The following is a 15525-nucleotide window of genomic DNA, read 5'->3' as shown; positions in this document are numbered from 1 at the left end:
AGCCATGAACGACAGGAGCCACCTGTTTCTGTGTCCCTAGGCTGGGACTGCAGGGGTTGCCACTGTTGCTGGCTTTTCACAGAGGGGCTAAGGATCGGAACTCGGACTCTTAGGCCCCAACAGCAGGAGCTCTGCCAGCTGAGCCACCTTGCCAACCCCTCCGAGAATGTCCTAAAATCCAACCCCACGAGGCTGTGAGGTTCAGAATATGCCAGAGGCCGTAGACACTGGGGCACACCAATATGCCCGAACCTGCTTCTGGAGATCTGTACACAAAAACAGCAGCTCAAGAGGCTGCCTCCGTTGTTTTTACAGAAACAAGAGAGCTAAGAAGCATGACTTGACTGTTTTAGTAAACCCACCCAATCTTCCTCTTCCCAGAAACACGCGCACGCACCTCCTCCATTAAAGGGAGTGCTTTTATACAAACTGCCCTATAATAAGATTTTCTCACAGAGGTTTACAACCTCAAAGGCTGGAAAGAAGAGCCCTGCCTTTGGTTTTGAAGCCAGAGGGAAACATTCCTTAATTTGCTTGAGTTTTCATTAAATTTAAAAGGACACATGCTTGGGTCCTTTACAAAGCAACTGCATTCTCTAACTTTGTTACAACGCACATCCCAGCCCCTCCGGGGCTCCAATGAGCTTTTGCTAAAGTTAATTTAAAAAAAAAACAAAACTTTTTTTTTGACTGGCTCTCTCAGATCTGAGAGGCTGTGTGAGTCACTGTGACTCAGACCTTTGCCCTGGGGTTTTACAGCCTGAGGACACCTGGAAAGAAAGGGGCTGGAGTGGAGCCAGACAGTATGAGGGGAACAAAAGGAGAGAAAACATCTCCCAATAGAAGAGGTGAAGGGCTGTGTCAAAACAGGGAAGCCTGTGGGGCAAGGGCTTAACCAACACCATCCAACAGGCCCCTGCTCTCCTCTTCATGCTGAAACTGGGCCTCCTGTGGAGACTTAACCTTCAGCACCTGTGACAAGAGTGTCTTCCTTCACTAAATCTCTAAGGCTGCCCCGAGCAACCCTACCTAAAAATAAATAAATAAATAAATAAATAATAGTAATAATAATAATAATAATATGTTTGTGTCTGTATGTCTGTCTTTTGGCCGCATGTGTGCGGGTGCCCTTGGAGAGCCTCGGGCCCTCTGGAAGAACAGCATCTCTTTTTAACATAGAGCCATCTCTCCAGCCCCCAAAGCCTACTTTGCTTTGAGGCTTCATCCCTGTGGCCTCAGACACAGGTCTGTCCTCTCTGGACTAAAAGGAAGTCTGACGGCCACAGGGACAGACTCCATGAATGTCGCCAGCACATTACTGTGTAACACGCACTATAGATAGTATTGAGATGAACGCTCTCTCACGGCAACTGAGAGAGTCCTGATTGTCTTCAGACAAGGTCCTAGAAAAGTTGTGCTCGAGAAATAGCTGTCCTTTTATACATAGACCCAGTTTTCTGGGTGTGTCCGTGCTGTCTATTCAATATGATGGCTGAGGAGTTCCCTCCGGGACGGAGAAGCCCAGAAGTCTTCGAGAATGCATCCCGGGGACACTGCTCTGCAGTGGGGGATAATGTGTTACTGGTGGTAGGGTTTTGTTTCGTTTTGGATTCTGGTATTTTGAGGCAGAGTCTGGCTACACAGCTTAGGCCAGCCCTGAACTTGTGACATCCCCCTGCCGCAGCTTCCCCAGTGCTGGGTTTACAAGCCTATACAACCACCCTGGTTGTCCTCAGTTTTAAAGCTTGGAATTGTCCAATGAGCCACAGAGTTCAGAGAGCACGGAAAGGATTTCCTTAGTAGAGGGAGGAAGAGAAAACCGGAGCTGAAGCCATGGACAGGCAAAGCTCCTGGGAAAACAGAAAGTTTAAGCTGTCAAGACCCGGAATCCCAACACTTAGAAGACTGAGATAGGAGGACTATGAGCTTGAAGCCAGCCTGAGGCAACACACACACACACACACACACACACACACACACACACACCTGCAGGGGGAGGGGCCAGAGCTAGCACAAATCTAAAGCCTAACCAAAAGAACTAAGCGTGCTTCTGTGTCTGCTGCTGGGCTTCTGCCCACAGTGAGAAGCCAGGAGAGATTCCCCATGGCTGCCCGTGCCCTTGACGAGAGTCCGACTTGGACTCCATTAACTGAGGTTAGACCCTTGGTAAACTTATCACCAATACCCCCAAATTTTCTTTAACTTCGCTAGTGTCTAAAAAAAGAAACCCATGCAGCGGGGGTGGGGTGGGGGTGGGGTTTTGGCGGCGGGGGGAGGGCTATGTTGTGGGAGTTCTGAAGTCAGACTCTCCTGGGAAGAAAGGAAGCCGGGATGCTGTTCCCTGGTGAATCCTGATTCCTCACAGCCCCCGAGTTTTCTGTCCTTAAAAGGCAACGCTAGGCTCAGAGCATCGCCTCCTCCGATAAATGAGTTAAGGAGCTTGAAATGCTCTGTCCCACTGGTGAGAGAACGGACCAAGCACTGAAACTACGAGAGTTTGCTGGGGGGGGGGGGGAGGGCAGGTCATCGCTGAGAAGCAAAGAAATGCAGAGCTCTCAGGAGGACGGAAGGGACGGCTACAGGAAGTCAAACGTCCGTATCAGAAAGAGAAAGTGACAGTGAACACCCGGGAGGAATTGAACCGCGGGCAAGCAGAGGCTTTTTCCAGAGTGAAGGCTGCAGACAGCTTTCGCTCAAGAAGATCCACCGCCTCGGGTTCGGCTTGTCAGCTCTGATCATTGCTTCTCGGGAATAAGTTTCTAATGTAGCGATCAGTGTGCTGCTTACATCCTCTGCCCGCCCTTCGCCTGTGGGTGGACAAGCACGGGAGAGCTGAGTTTGTGCGGGGAGCGAGGGTGCCGAACGCTCAGAAACCCAGCTATCAAGCGAGGGCCCTTTCCCTGCACAAGGGAGGTCCAGCTCGGAAATTGCAAACTTGTTTTTCTTTTTTTTTTTTCCCCCTACACAGCCGGCTGGAAACCTGAAAGGTCCTGGCCTGGAAGCACGGTGTCCCACACTTACTGGGTGATCTGTCAGTTGCAAGCCAGGCGGCTCGCGTTCAGCAGCGACCCTCCCACCCTCCGGGGCCTCGCTGACCAGAGCAGGTGGGCGCGGCCAGCATCCCACGGCTCGACCAGGCTGTGGCGTCCGCTGGCGCTGGCGAAGGGTCCCCGCCCGGAGCCCAGGGTTGCAGGAGTCCTGTCTCTGTTGACAACCGCAGCGCCACGGTTGCTAGGACACCGCCAATCGTGGCGTGGCTTTGGGATCCGGCCCCGCCCACCGCCGCACCCCGCAGAGGCAGGAAAGAGGAGCTGGGGCTGCTGAGGCAACAAGGATGGTCAGGGGCCGCAGGAAGGAGACAGGGCCTAAGGCTCGGCCTCTGAGCCTGACCCTGGGAAACCTGACAGTGGCGAATATTCAGAATTAGATTAACAAGCACTGAGATCGGCGCAAGTGCAGGAAGCAGCTAAGGGGTAGAAGGCAGACCGCAGGAGACTGCCTGCTGAAGGAGGTCTGTCCTCCCGCTTTCCTTCAGGCAGGTCACCCTGGCCTGTTTGTTTTGGTTTCTCCTTCGGCGTTATAAAGAGATCTTCTCTTTGCAGAGTTGAGGGAAAGAAACGTGGAGCTGGAGCAGGGCGTTGCAGGTGCCGAGCTGGAAAGGGCGGTCAGATGGGGCATTCACAGTTTTGCTAGACTGCAGCTGTTGACACAAGAGCCGTGAGCAGAAAGACTGTGAATGAAAACTCCCGAGGGGGGAGGGGGAGCTGGGTCTGCAGAGACTGACTGATCGGAATTTCCGTTCTGTGGAGGGGTTGGAATGTTGCAGGTCTGGTTGCTATTACCTATGGTGGGCTAGTTTTAGCCCTCCAGGACAGCCGCTCCTTGTCCACCTCTGTGTCCAAACTGAGGTGACTAACACATTAAAAAAAAAAAATCGCTTAGAATCTATTAACTTAGCAGACAAATGGCCTCCACCAACCCAAAGGCTAAGAAGATCATATCGCATCTTGAGCTCTATAGAAAAGCTTTCCCGTCTCACTGTACCTCTCTCTCTCTGACTGACATACAAGGCATTTTCATTTGGCCTTGAGTTACAGCTTTCTTTGTTCTGTAAAACTATAAAAACTTCATGAAACTGCTTCCACACTGGAACGTGGAATTTGGGGCAAACGACATCTGTGCTGTAGGACCATGGGCCCTTAAAACGGCTCCAGAATAAACTATCTCTCGTTCCCTTTAGGACGAGAGCTGTGGTTCTTGCGTGTCTACAGGTAATATTCCTGCAGGCATTGTCTTCTACGCTCTACTTAATGATTATTTAGTTTTGCCTTACAACCCTACAAACGTCTCAAAACACATGCCCATGACTCTCCAAACATTGGCACCAAAAAAAAAAAAATGTGCTTATGAAAAAAAATTTTTGTGGGTCTAATGAGCTTATGATGTTCAAGAGAGTTGGGCTTCCTGGGCCTCTCCTGATATTCTGGGGGTCCCGGATGGAAACTATGAGGAAGATGCTCAGTGTCAGGGGCTGAGTTGGGACAAGGACTCCTCAGCAGCCAAGGGCCTCACTCTTGCTCTCATGTCCTTGCTAGGGTGGGTGGTCCAGGGCTTCTTACTTCTTGGAGGCCACGTAGGCCATGAGGTCCACCACCCTGTTGCTGTAGCCAAATTCATTGTCACGCCAGGAAATGAGCTTTACAAAGTTGTCGTTGAGAGCAACGCCGGCCCCAGCATCAAAGGTGGAAGAGTGGGAGTCACTGTTGAAGTCGCAGGAGACAAGCTGGTCCTCAGTGTAGCCCAGGACGCTCTTTAGTGGATCAGATGCCTGCTTCACCACCTTCTTGATGTCATTATACTTGACAGGTTTCTGCGGTTGGCATGTCAGGTCCACGACAGACACATTGGAGGTAGGGAAGGCCATGCCAGTGAGCTTCCCGTTCAGCTCTGGGATGACCTTGCCCGCAGCCTTGGCAGCACCAGTAGATTTAGGGATGATGTTTGGGAGGCCCATGGCCAACACGCCACAGCTTTCCAGAGGGGCGATCCACAGTCTTCTGGGTAGCGGTGACGGCATGGACTGTGGTCATGCGTCCTTCCACGATGCCAAGGTTGCCACGGCCAGGAGGCTAAGCAGTTGGTGGTGCAGGAAGCATCGCTGACAATCTTGAGTGAGCTGTCAGACTTCTCATGGTTCACACCCGTCACAAACACGGGGGCTTCGGTGGAAAGGAAATAGATGATCACCCTTTTGGTCCCACCCTTCAAGCGGGCCCAGCCTTCTCCATGGTGGTGAAGACACCAGTAGATCCACAATGTACTCGGCACCTTAATAAAAGATTCCACAAGGAAATGGTGCTTAGTGTTTGGACATTAAATTATGTTTTAGATTGTAAAGCTCAAGAGCTGGTGAGATCATTTGTTGGGTTTCTGTAAACATACATGGGTGCTTGTTTATTTATCTGTGTGTGTGTTCTGAGGACAGCTTGTGGGAATTGGCTCTTTTCTTCTCCCATGTGGTTTCCAGGGGGGCCAGGTGGGGGTGTTGAACTGACCTTCCAAGACACTTTGATGGCCCCATTTCCTGTATTTTGAGTCAAAGATATGACCCTGTCTCAGAAAAACAAAACAAAGAAAAGATAACTAACATTAGAAATAACTCTGTCTCTGACAGAGAAATCTACTGTATCCTCCGAGGTTCATTTTCTTTTCTTCATTGTTTTGTTGCCTTGGTGATTTAAAAAAAAAAGTATTGAAAGGTTTGATTCTTGATCACGGGTCATTCTGTAGCGCTATAAAAGTGCACACCTTTGGCTACACAAATAAGAGGCTCTATTCACACCACCAAACCCAAACAACTTACACCAGCCGCATTTGCCAAAGCCACCACCGTCCTGCTGACCACACCCTGGCAGACCAGTATTCCTGGCTCTGGCAGGTGGGAAAGAGCAGCTATTCCGTCGAGATCTCCCTGTGGTCTCACCACGCACTCCCGCTTCACTCCACACCTCGCTCACTCCCCTTCCTGGGACACTCCACAGTCCCTGTGGGGGACTGCGGCCTCTTAGACTTACAGGACTAGGACACAGTTGTAGACAGCCAAAAGTGTACAAGTTCAAGTTCATCTGGAAGTACTTTACTGCCTTGCAAGCTGGCTCACTGCAGTGAGTTGTGTCACCTTTGTTTCCTGAGTGATTCAGGACGGGCTATTCTTTCAACAGTGACATGCTGTTGCTCTGAACTTGTCCTGTTTATTTTGAACCGACTTTTGGACAAATAACTGGCAGCCTGACGTCAACCAGCAACTGACCTCTGTCATGACATCCCTACCCTGAAATAACGAAGCCGAGTTATTACCTGCCGAGTCTACCACCAAAGTCTTGATTACACTTTCAGATAGATCATCCTTTTTACCTACTGCCCTCAGTCATCCAAGAGAGACTAACCCTGAGAGCTCTCCGCCTCTAAAGAAAGATGCCTTCCCTTGGGCCACCCCCTTAACATGGATTGGCACACCTTGGGAATAACAACCTGTTGGGTCCTGCAGGGAAATCCTCTCCTGGAAGCCCGGGTCCCGGTGATTGGGCTCCACCTGCCCAGTCCCAGAGCACGACTTGCCAGTCCCAAAATCTTGGCAACCACCATCTGACGGTGACAACCCTTCCATTATTATTTGACCTTTGAGCTGTTTACTTTTCAGGCTGAATGACTTTCCTTTTTCTTTGTAGAAGTCTGCCCCTGACACTGCCTGGACTTAGGAGCTTATCAGAACCCTTGGTAGGAAAGAGACTGATAAATGAAGTGAACGGAGGAGACTCAACTTCCCAAGCCTGGAAAATACTAATGTGAGGGAATTATGTGTATGTGTAAGGAAGGCTCTGAATTCAAACAGAAACATTAGCTCTGAAAAGGAAATGGGCTTTGGAGACACACAGCAACTACATCCAGGAGCAGTCCCTGTTGAACCTATCCTAGAACTCTTGGTGAAGGTGCTGTGATCATCAGAGATGGCCTTGAGGGAGGCAGCAAGGGTGCAGGAAAGGGTAACCCGGACATTTGTGAAGACGCCTACTTCTCCACTTAAGAGGAGAGACCATTCCCAATAAACCCTCTGTCGTAAGTTGAAAATGTCATAAGTTGGAAATACATTTCACCTCCCAAACAAACCAGAAAACATGGTCTCTACACAGCTCATCGATGTTACTGGATCCCTTTTAGCATGGTAGGGCAGGCAGTGAGCCGCAGCTCACACTGTTGCTGTGCTGAAAGGAAAGCCCAGGAAAAGGCCCAAATTCCCAGCCCGAAGAGCAGTCCCTGCTGGATGCGCTTGACCTTTGCTGTACAGGAAAGCTGAAAAATCAACCGTCAAGCCGTCCTGAGTTCCAGAATACCTGTGCTGTGATGCTGCGTTGAGTGTTCGTTGCCTGGGAAGGGAATGGGGCCCTGGCTCTAGCCAGCTCCTCTCTCAAGTAGATTCACGGGCACACTCCATCCGTCCTTGAGGGTTGCAGTGTGCCCTTCTCCTTGAAGGAATTGGCGTCATGAATGGTAGCTATAATCCGTTATCTCACTTGATACTGGGCGGAGGAACATAGAGTAAACTGAGACACAGGAATAAGCACATGCTTCCTTTTTACTGTTTTTCTTTTGAGACAGGATCTCGGGCTAGCCTTAGCTACACAATCTACATTAGAATAGCCTCAGATTCAAAATCCTCCCACCTCAGGTTCCAGAGGGCTGGCTACACTTCAGTCTTAAATGACCTGATGCGAGTCTGTTTCCTGTTACTTACTTACTATTTAACAGCTTCCGGGTGCTCCACTGCTTTTAAACACATCTAGAGTGAGAAGGCCACATCACATGACAGCAGCAGACTAAGAACTGCACAACAGTATCTTCTACAAACACAAAACTTCCACACATTTGGAGTTTTAAAAGCATTCTTCCCAATGCATCCCAATGCAACAACCTGACAAAGATCGCTACTTATGATGAGATTTTGGTTACATGGAAATGGTACCTGTGACTGGCCCGAGTCTTCTTTGGCTTGGTCATCTACTTCCTGTGGTCGCCGAGAGCAGCACACACACACGGATAATGGCAAGGGACAATACGGCCCTTTCCTAGATTAGGAACCTCTAACCCTAGGGCAAGGCGCCCTGGTGACCCCATGAGGGCACAGGACATGGACAAAAGGCTAGAGCCTCTCTGACGTCCATGCTCGAGGCCTCCTGTATTGTCCCTTCCTGGACTGGAACACTGTGGCTCCTGTGTGAGAAGGAGAGCTGAGAAGAAAGCCTGCCCACCCCGATCTGGGTTTGATTAAATTATCACTAGTAATAGGAGAAGAATGTCTAGGCTGAGTGGGAAGAAACCTGTTTACAGATTTGTTCTTCTAGAATGTTCCCCCACCCCCAGCTAGCCTTGTGACTTGTTCCCTTAGCAGGCAGGCCTTGGCAAGAGTCACACACACACACACACACACACACACACACACACATGCTCTGCATGCTCTGCTCAGCGCTCCTTCATGCCACGTCATCAGTAGCATCTGTAGCACTGACAATGTTGCTTATAATCCATCTCTCTGCCCTAGAACGTGAACCACTGCGCAGCACAGGTCTTTGCTGTGCAATTTCAGGGCCTGGCATAATAGAATGAATTAAAACACGAGGAGCCTAAATCCAGTTTCTCTCTCTCCCTCTGTGTGTGTGTGTGTGTGTGTGTGTGTGTGTGTGTGTGTGTGAGTATGAGTGTGTGTGTGTATGTGTGTGTGTGTGTGAGTGTGTGTGTGAGTGTGTGTGTGTGAGTGTGAGTGTGTGTGTGTGTGTGTGTGTGTTTGTCTCTACATTCATGTGGAAGCCATCCACTGACATCTTCCTGAACAGCTCTCTGTCGTGAAACACCATGACCAAAGCGACTTGGAGAGAAGAGGGTTTACTTGGCTTATGATTCCACCTCACAGTTCATCATCAAAGTCAGGACAGGCACTCAAGCAGGGCAGGAACCTGGAGGCAGGAGCTGATGCAGAGGCCGTGGAGAAGAGCATACGCTCCGTGGCTTGCTTTCTTATAGAACCAGGACCACCAGCTCAGAGACGGGTCCACCCACAATGGATTGGGCTCTCTCCACCAATCACTCATTAAGAAAACGCTCTACAGGCTTGCCTACAGCCCAGTATTATGGAGGCATTTTCTCAGCTGGGGCTCCCTCCTTGCAGTGTCTCTAGCCTGTGTTAGGTTGACAGAAAACTGGCCAGCACAGCTCCCCACTTTGTTTTTTTTCTTTTTCGTGACAGGTCTCTCTTCTGAGCCGGGAGCTCACCACTTCATTCACCAGCATGTCCCTGGCTTCTTCCTACCTCCGCCTCCCCAGCACTGTGGTTACAGACAAAGGCTCCCACGTATGAGGTTGCTGGGAATCTGAATTCAGATCCGCACTCTTTCTTGGCAAGCCCTTTACCAGTGCAGCCATCTCTCCATCCCAGCTGCTTTCATTTCAGAGGATGTTTTAGCAGGGTGATCATCTCAGGCTCATCGCTAAGCTTTGGGGAGACACTCTCTATAGAAAGGCCAGCAGAGGCTGTGGCGGCACGACTGTCCTTTAGACCAGGAATAACTGTGATCACTGATTGCTGTAAGAAGACAATTCAGAAACAGAAACTGCATCACACACAGTGTGTTCAAATCAAAGGTTTTCTTTCTTTCTTTTTTTTTTTCCTATGCCTGCTCTAGCTCCCGTGCAATGAGACAGAGACCTGGTGTATTTGTTAATAAGCTTTAAAGCAACATAACTGGGCAGATATTGATCTGTTCTAACCTGTCCGTGCTAGTCCAGCTACTTCCCAGCCATGTGCCCTGTGACCCATCTTCTAGTCTCTCCCTGGCCGCTCCTGCTCCATCCTCATCCTCATAGCAGCTCCTCATGGGCTTCTTCTTCTCTCTCCCTCTCTCTCTCTACCTGGGACTCCCCACCACCTTGCAACTGGGAACAGAAGTCCTGCCTACTGTCCTCTGCCCAGTCATGGGCTAGCTAGCCTTTTCTCTCCATCAGTGGATGTAAGTTCATGTTCACAGAAAGCGCCGAAATTCTATTCCTCTAAGTCAGCAGTTCTTAAACCTGTGGGCCACTGTCACCTGTCGGCCACGCCCCTTTCCGTGGTCACATATCAGATATTTACATTACGATTCACAGCAGCAGCAAAATTACAGTTACAAAGTAGCAATGGACTAACTTTACCATTGGGGTCACCACAACATGAGGGAGTGTATTGCGGCGTTAGGAAGGTTGAGCGCCTTGGCTCTAAGTGAGCTGACAACCTGGGCTCCTTCACATCTCGGTCTCCCATGTCTCAGTGACTTTAAGGTTCTTGTCTCTATCCAGGAGAAGGAGGCAGGAAGCTGGAGAGCGACATGTGGGAAGGGTTCCTGTTCACCGGCAGACTTGAAGGAGACATTTGTCACTCACAGTCAATGCCACTAGCTGTGTCAGTGCCACGGAGGCTGGAGTCCAGGGAAGAAGAAACGTGTGACTATGCAGAAGGCTTCTTCCACAGGCACCCGCAGCTCTCCTCCCCTGGCTTAACCGAGTATTTTAAACTGAGTGACCTCAACCCAACCAGCTGAGTCTATTAATAGCAAGTCAACAATGCGTAGACAACGATCTAGTCAAGGGGGCTGAATGTCGCCATAGCAAATGTGGCTACTTTCAAATCCATTCAGGCTGGCTAGACTCTTGTGTGTTTGTGTAACTTAAATCAGGGAAACGTTAAAAGAGAAAACATTTGCGTGGATGAGTTGGACACATCACATGGTTGTGAGCCACCATCTTCCACATTTTCTCTTACTATAACAGAATACCTGAGACTGGACAATTTATAAAGGAAAAAGGTCTACTTAGATCTTAGGTCTGGAGGCAGGAAGGTTCAAGATCAGGTGGCCTCATGCATATCTTAAGATGAGGAGGGTGAAAAGAGGTTACGAAAAAGAAGGGAAAGCTGAGAAAAGATGTATGCACTTCATAACTTCTCTTGTGATAGTTCAGCCCTAGGAGCATTAGAACTCAGGATGAAGGCTTTAAGCCATTTATGAAATAGCATCCCCACCTTCCAAGCACCACTCTAACTCACCTTCCAACATTGCTGCACTAGGAACCTAGGCTTAGCGTTAGTGTGGGGCAGGGTTACAAATCCTGTTCTAACTACAGTCACTAGAGAGCACTTCTCTTGCATTAGAAGTACCTGAGACACACCCCCCCCACCCCCCGCACACACACACACAAATAAGTGTAGGGAACAAGGAGCTATGAAATTCCAAAACTGTCAGGATTCAGATTTCTTACATTTAAATGTTGTTACTCCCACCTGACGGCTCGTGAAACCAGAATCCATGTTGTCTGAGTATTTTGAAGCAAAGGAGAAGCTTCAACATTGAATGCATTTATTTGTTAGTTTGCTTGTTTGTGGGCATTGCCACAGCGCATGTGTAGAGATCAGGGACAGCTTCTGAGGGCTGGTTCTTGCCCTCCACCTTGTTACCGCCACTACACCAAGAACCCCAGGCGAGCTGGAGACCGTCCAGATTAGTCTCCTGTGTCCACCTCCCGCCTCCTATCGGAGTGTTAAGATTGGGAAAGTGTTCTTCTGTAGGCATAAAGTTACTGTGTAATTCAAATGCTGACTTCTGCACCCCCATATCCGGTTGCGACCCGGTCTCTGAGAACCTCCTGCCTCAGTGTTGAATAAACACTGCTCCTCAGTTTTCCCCTGATATGCCAATAAAGCAGTTTACAGCCAATCACTGAGCAGGGAAGAATAGGGCTGGACTTCCTGCCAGCCGGGGAGGAGGAGTTAGAGGAGGAAGCAGGGGACTCAGCTAGGGGTAGGTGTCCGGGAGGTACCACCAGAGAGAGCTCAACGAGGAAGCTACGAGGTGGAATTGTCTCTGGGATGCACACGGGAATTCGCTTAGAGGGCTAAGACTAGAGTTAAAACCGCTCAGTTCTTGTGCTGTGAAGATTGTTGAAGTAATAGAGTTTCATTTGTGTGAAAGCTGGGTTAAGAGAGAAACTGAGAAACAGTTTTATTATTATTATTATTATTTTATTTATTACATATACAGTGTTCTGTACTACACGCCAGAAGAGGGCACCAGATCTCACTATAGAGGGTTGTGAGTCACCATGTGGTTGCTGGGAATTGAACTCATGACCTCTGGAAGAGCAGCCAGTGCTCTTAACCGCTGAGCCATCTCTCCAGCCCCGAGAAACAGTTTTATAAAAGTAACTGTAACACTCTACTGTATCAGAATTGTTTTTTTTTCCCCCTGTGGGGTCCACAGTGTTGTTCAGGTCATGTATCCCGCCTATGTGGCAGGAGATTTCAACCACTGAGCCATCTCCCCAGCCCTGTGAATAATTTTAAAACGCAAATTCCCTGAGCCCGACGAAAGGTAAGTTTTAGAAAAAGGGAAAAGCATGTTCTCATTAAGATACAAAAGTGAAGACACTCAGAAGATTTTATCAAACGCTTCACATGAAAGAGGCAGACAAATGTCAGAATCCTTTGAAAGAGGAGTGAAAACAGCAAAACACAGTAACTGGAATTTGCCCAGTACTCCGTGATGGCCCCAACCTGACTGGGACAGCCTGGGAAGGAAGAAAAGCCAAACAGAACCAGATCCACAGACAGAACGCTGCTGAGATTAGAGCCTCTGGTCTCTCTGCCAGACAAGCTCAGCTTCCAGAAGCTCAGCGTGTTTGCCATATAGAGTTAGACAAGGAGGCAGGTTATCATATAGAGAGAAAACAAGGAGGCAGGATCATTATATGGAGCTGAACAAGGGGCTAGGCTAAACTGCTTCCGGTAGCAGCCCTCTTTGTAGGAGATCAGTCTTCCTGCTGTGAACAGCAGAGTTTAGAAAACTATGGTGGGCATTTTCTGCACACTCTCTTGACATCTAAACTTGGACTAGAGGCTCTGCTGTCTTTGGCACGGCTGGCTCATGTCAACAGCAAACATTCACTCAGGACTTGACTCACCCAGGGCTTTCTCTACTCCCTACATGAACTGTGTGAAAGGACGCAGACTGGATTTCCACAGAGAAGAGGCCAGCCAGTCTTCTTAAACATTTTCCCCTGAGGACCCTTTTCAACCACGCAACTTCTACACAGCTCCCGAGGAATATAAGTATATAAAGTAGGCATACAAATCCAACCTATATAAATCATAGAGAGCTTTTTAAATCTTCATTTTATATACACATACATATATAATTATAGCATTTATTAAAGAAGGCAAACGTGCATACTAATGAGATAGGCGTGTTAAACTTTCACATGAATTTTCACTCAGTATCTAATACCACAGGACATCTTTTTGTTGGCTTGTTTGTTTGCCTGGTGGGTGGTTTAGTTTGATTTGGTATTTTTGAGACAGGGGACAGGTAATCAGATAATCAGGGCTGGCCTTGAACTCCTGATCACCTGTAAAAGTAATTTTCGTTCACCTGATTCAGTCAATGTCTTAGAGGCTTACTGCCTCTTTCTACTGGGCCGTACAGGCATTGCCAAGTGGACTGTGGGTTTAAAAACAAAGTACATGAAGTTGGGACAGGAGATAGAACAGGGGATTGGAGGGAAGGGACTGGATTAAAACATATTATGTGCACGTATGAAGTTCTCAAACAATAAAACATTTTAAGTAATATTTAAAAAGAAGAATGTGCTTGTGATTTCTTGTCTGCACATAAGCTCTTTCTGGAAGGAAACTCAAGAGACTTAAGCGCTGTTGCCTCCAGGGACGGGAAATCAGTGTTGAGGAATACAGAGGGAAAGCAGAATTTTAACTAAACGTTGTTTCCTTCCGAGTGCCAGGCCAGTGTGAGATTCAGCTGAACGAAAGCTTGGAATGTAATCATTTCACAAATTGGCTAAAAGTTATCTTCATCATCCTTAATCAAGTCCAAGTTGTCTTTGCTTGGAATCTCAGCTTGTTCCTTAGGAGTTCTGTCTAAACCACTCAAACCAATGACGCATGATGACCAAAGTCAGACATGGCTGCTGTGTAGGTAGAGCACACGGCTCTGAGGGCTACAGCTGACAAAGCAGCTTGCCGGTTACTGGATCTTATCTGTTCTACCTCTCTCCTCCAGACAGAAAGAAGAGAGAGAGGGTAAAGGAAATCCGTTGGTTAATTGACCAGATGAAATTATTGACCTTAGAGGTCATATGTGGCTTCATTACTGAAAGGCCACATGTGCGGGCTCCTCCAGAAGTCTCGATTTCTGTGTGTTCTCTCTGAGGCTCCATTGGCCTGCCCTTCGGGCGAGGTGGACTGGTAGAGAACACCTCGCCATCTCTGGACGCCTGAGGCAGCCCAGCTTTCCCATGGCACCCAGCCTCCGGCTCTCACGCTTTGATACATTTCACTACCTGATAGGTTCACCGTGATTGGACTTTTCTGTTTCCACACAGATTCGCAACTTCCTGAAAAAAGGACCATGACCTTCACCGTTCTCCCTCCTAAACCAACCACAAAATACTCATTATTACTTATATGACCTACAAGAGAAATTACGTGAGCACACACAGTCTTCCCAGGGGCATTGCTCTCTACCTCAAGTTCCTCTTACTCTCCACCAGGGAAATTCCTTTTCCTCAGCAAGGCCAAAGATAACATCACTGACTTGATAAAATTTTCCTTTCGTCTCTAGAGCACCACGTCTCTAGGGCTAAATGGATCATTGTGAATGTCCAGTAAAAAGGCAGACACAGACACATTCATGAACACATATGTGCATGCATCCACACACACACACACCTATGCATTCATAGCACCCATGTGTGCATATACAATGTGTATACATACACATACCACAAATAAAACCCAGCCAGGAGTGTCATAATGAAAAAAGAAAACATTGAAGACAAAGACCAAGAAAACTCTTCAGAGCAGCAGAGACACCTAACTTATCACACAGGAAAGACCCTCAGAGAGCCGGGAGGCCAGCAGGCAGGAGGTGTTGAAAGAAAAGATGTGTCGCTCAACATGCTAGTGCTTATGTCCAAGAAAATAACCCTGTTTGCTCTTCTTCTGTGGAAACTAAGGCAAAAATAAAGACATTTTCAGATAATGAAATAAGATATAAGACAGTCCATCACTGCTAGTTTCTCTGTACAGGAAAGGTAGGTTTCCTTAAGTGGACAAAAGTGAGCTTTGTGGACGTGCAGAACACTGGGCTCCTGTGAAGAGGTCCACCTGCTTTTAAAGACAGTGTGCAGGCTGGAGCGAGGGCTCCGAGGCTAAAGGCTCTTGCTGCTCTTGCAGAGGACCAGACTTTGGTTTCCAGAACCCACACTAGTGGACTCACAACCACCCATAACTACAGCTCCAGGGGTAACAGGGCTGTCCTCTGGCCTCCTTGGGCACTGTGTTCACATGTGTGCACTCCCATACAGACACACATACATAAAAATAAAGTCAATGTAAATGCACAGAAGTTCAAAATAAGCAAACCAAAGAAATTG

General features: G+C 48.4%; 1 protein-coding gene and 1 pseudogene across 1 annotated transcript in view; both read right to left on the bottom strand.

Moving 5' to 3' along the window:
• The window catches only part of Vwa3b (von Willebrand factor A domain containing 3B), a 152799-nt gene extending 149548 nt beyond the window's left edge, over nt 1-3251 (bottom strand). Inside the window, exon 1 of the mRNA XM_060369869.1 lies at nt 3022-3251. The gene's annotated coding sequence lies outside the window, so the exon portion shown is untranslated. The remainder of the gene's footprint in view (nt 1-3021) is intronic.
• Nucleotides 3252-4591: 1340 nt separating this feature from the next.
• Nucleotides 4592-15525, bottom strand: part of LOC110545433 (glyceraldehyde-3-phosphate dehydrogenase-like) — a 33206-nt pseudogene continuing 22272 nt past the window's right edge.

This window comes from Meriones unguiculatus, chromosome 16 (genome assembly GCF_030254825.1).
Source record: "Meriones unguiculatus strain TT.TT164.6M chromosome 16, Bangor_MerUng_6.1, whole genome shotgun sequence".
NCBI classification, from domain to species: domain Eukaryota; kingdom Metazoa; phylum Chordata; class Mammalia; order Rodentia; family Muridae; genus Meriones; species Meriones unguiculatus.
Note: the sequence above shows the minus strand (reverse complement) of the source record. Positions and strands in the feature narration are given on the sequence as shown.